Source organism: Vombatus ursinus, unplaced genomic scaffold (genome assembly GCF_900497805.2).
Source record: "Vombatus ursinus unplaced genomic scaffold, bare-nosed wombat genome assembly UNPS02014781.1, whole genome shotgun sequence".
Lineage (NCBI taxonomy): Eukaryota > Metazoa > Chordata > Mammalia > Diprotodontia > Vombatidae > Vombatus > Vombatus ursinus.
This window is the reverse complement of record NW_020954559.1, coordinates 26,394,589-26,398,432: the sequence shown is the minus strand read 5'-3', so window position 1 is coordinate 26,398,432 and position 3,844 is coordinate 26,394,589. Positions and strand designations below refer to the sequence as shown.

The 3,844-nt window shown below is 38.5% G+C and overlaps 1 pseudogene; it reads left to right on the top strand.

The window, feature by feature from the left end:
• The first annotated feature begins 942 nt into the window (after positions 1-942).
• On the top strand, positions 943-2,327 carry LOC114046287 (annotated as a pseudogene).
• Positions 2,328-3,844: the final 1,517 nt, after the last annotated feature.

Here is a 3,844-nt window from a genome sequence, read left to right as displayed (position 1 = left end):
TCCCTTCTATTTCTCCCCCTCTTCTCTTATCCCCTCCCCCTTCTATTTTCCTGTGGGGCAGGATGAATTTCTGTACCCCATTTCTTATTTCACCCCCCCTTAAATTCTCTGAGCAGCATTTTAAGGATTGCACTGCTCACCTCCTGGTGTGAGCAAGGGGCTAGAAAAGGTGCCCTAAAAATTGCTTACCCAAACCTGTCTTGATTACCACAGCACATGGGAAATCCCACTCTAAGATCAAAACACATACACACACATACACACACACACACACAAATTATTCCACTTACCATTGGCACATGGAATGTGCACACACTTATAGACAACACAAAATCCAGTAGACCAGAAAGATGAACAGCCCTTGTTGCAGGAGAACTCAGCAGGTATCCCTATCCAAATAACAGCCCTGAGTAAAACAAGGCTGCAGATGAAGGCCAGCTTACTGAAGTTTTAGCTGGATACACATTTTTCTAGAGTGGCCACAGTGAAGGGGAAAGATAGGTTGAAATTATTTGGAAACTAAATAATCTAATTTTAAAGAATGAATGGGCCAAAGATCAAATCATAAAAACAATCAATTATGTCATTAAAGAGAAAGACAAACTTTTTCTCCTTCTATTCTTCATCTTCCTCCTTCTCCACCCCATCCCCTCTTCTCTGCTCCTTCTTTGTCCCCTCCCAGTCCAGGATCCTGCCTTCAACCTCTGCCCATAGTCCCAGTCTTTCACTCCACTTGTGATCAGGCAGGAAGAGCATGCCCTTCCTGACACTCCAGAGCCACAATAGCCATCACAGTCACTAGTGCTGCCAGATCTGGTTTAGCTCAGCTAGGGTGGACACCAGGAGTCAGTGATGCCACTGACAGTAGATATGAAGAGGGAAAAGTTGAAAGCACAATCAAGAGATAGTTTTCTAGATTGATTCAACTTTTAAGGCATTGACATGGTTGAAACAGAGATGCCATTTTAGCCCACCAACTTTGGGATCAGCTCGGTGGATCAGTCTGTCATGGATGACCATTCCCACTCCTTTGATATCAAAACCTTCACCACTGTTGACTTCCCCAGCATTTCCATCCCACATTATGAAGACATTCCATTCAAAAGGGTTGACCCATTGGTTCTTGATTACAAGTATGACCTAAAACTCCAAGAGTGCCCAAGTGCTCTCAAAGTGGAATCTCCATCCCCTCCTTATTATTCTGAAAAAAAAAACAGGCCAAATAAACAAACCTCAGCTCTACAATAAGTCACATGAAGAATTCTCTAACATCACCATGACCATCAAATTCTGAGTCTGTGGGGATAACATTTCTGGGTTCCACTATGGAGTACATACTTGTGAAGACCATTTGAAACTTACTTATGATCGGTGTGATCTGAACTGTCAGATCCACACTAAAAATGGAAACAAATGTCAGTATTGTAAGTTTTAGAAGTGCCTTGCTGTGGGGATGTCCCATAATGTAATCAGGTTTAGGCAGATGCCACAGTCTGAGAAGGAGAAGCTGTTGACAGAGATCTCCAGTGATCTCAACCAGCTTAACCTCTAGGCCCTGGCAAAACATTTGTATGACTCATACACACATTCCTTCCCTCGGACCAAAGCCAAGGAGAGGGGGATCTTAACAGGAAAGATGACAGACAAATAACCAATTGTTACTTATGACATGAACTCCTTAATGATGGGAGAAGACAAGATTAACTTTAACTATATTACATCCCTGCAGGAGCAAAGCAAAGAAGTAACCAACCACATTTTCCAGGGGTGTCAGTGGTGCTCTATGGAGACAGTCCAGGAGATCACTGAGGATGCCAAGAGCATTCCAGGTTTTATTAACCTTGATTTGAATGACCAAGTGACATTCTTGAAATATAATGTCCACGAGAACATCTACACCATGCTGGCCTCCTTGATGAATAAAGATGAGGTTCTTATATCTGAAGGTCAAGAATTCATGATGAGGGGGTTTCTGGAGAGCCTGAGAAAACCTTTTGGTGACTTTATAGAGTCCAAGTTTCAGCTTGCTGTAAAGTTCAATACACTGGAGTTAGATGATAGAGACCAAGCAACATTTACAACTGTCATTATCCTCAATGGAGACTACCCTGGTTTGCTGAATGCAGAGCCCAATGAGGTCATCTAGCACAATTTGCTTGATGCCTTGGAGCTCCAGCTCAAGCTTTACCACCCTGAATGCTCCCAGCTGTTTGCTGAATTGCTTCAGAAAATGACAGATCTCAGCCTGATTGTAACAGAGCATGTCATCAAGGAAAGAGCTGGATATGAACCTTCCCATACTCCTACAAGAGATCTATAAGGATTAGTATTAGCACAGGAGCCCTAACCCACTGACAGCATGTTCCTTCAAATTGCAGCATTTATGTGAGTGAAAGCATGACATCATAAGAAATTATTGTGAAAAAAAGTTTTAAAAAGGAAGAGCTTCAGAATAAGAAGATCTATTTCATGCATATTGGTTTTAAAAGATACATTCATAATTTATTTTAATATTGTTATTAGTGACTATATCATGAAAAAAGTAAAGAGAATGAACACAATGAGACAACATACCAAAATTTATTGGATGCAGCCAAAGCAGTACTTAGGAGAAAATTTATATCTCTAAACTCTTACATCCAAAAAAAATTAGAGAAAGAGGGCATCAATGAATTGGACATGTAACTGAAAAAAACCCCATAAAAACAAAAATAAAAATAAAAATATGCCAGATTAAACACCAGATTAGAAATTCTGAAAATCAAAGAAGAGATTAATGAAATTTAAAGTGAAAACAAAAAGCATTGAACTAATAAATAAAAATATAAATTGCCTTTATGAAAAAGAGAATGAAGTAGGTAAACTATTGGTTAATTTGATTTGAAAAAAAAGGAAAGAAGAAATCCAAATTACCTGAATAAATAATGAAAAGAGTGAATTCAACACCAATGAAGAGGAAATTAAAGCAATTATTAGAATCTATTTTTCCAAATTATATGCCATTAAATTGAACAATCTAAGTGAAATGGATAAATATTTACAAAAAATATAAATTCAATAGTTAAACAAAAGAGGAAAAAGGATGATTACATAACATTATCTTAGAAAAAGAAATTGAACAAGTAATCTATTAAGGCTGTAAGAAAAATATCCAGGGCCAGATGGAATTAAAAGTGCATTCTATCAAATATTTAAAGTACAATTAATTCCAGTATTATATAAAATATTTGGAAAAATAGGCAAAAAGGAGACATATTTTTAATCTGCACATTTTATTTATTTTTAGTTTTCAACATTCACTTCCACAAGATTTAGAGTTCCAAATTTTCTCTCCATCTTTCCCCTCTCCAACCCAAGATGGCATGCATTCTGAATACCCCTTCCCCTAATCTGCCCTCCCTTCTATCTGCACCCCCTTCCCCTTCTCTTTTCCTGTAGGGCAAGATAAATTTGTATACCTTATTGCCTCTATATCTTATTTCCCAGTTGCATGTGAAAACAATTTTTTACATTTGTTTTTAAAACTTTGGGTTCTAAATTTTCTCCCTTCCTCCCTCCCCACTTACCCTCATTGAGAAGGCAAGCAACTTGATACAGGTTATACATGTGTAGCCATGCAAAACACTTCCATAGCAGTCATGTTGTGAAAAACTAACTGTATTTCCCTTCATACTATCCTGCCCCCTGTTTATTGTATTCTCTCTTTTGACCATGTGCCTCCTCAGAAGTGTTTGCTTCTGATAACCCCCTCCCCTAATCTGCCCTCTTCTCTATCATTCCCTCCTCCTATGCCCTTCCCCGCTATTTTCCTGAACAGTAAGACAGAGGTCAATACTCAATTGCG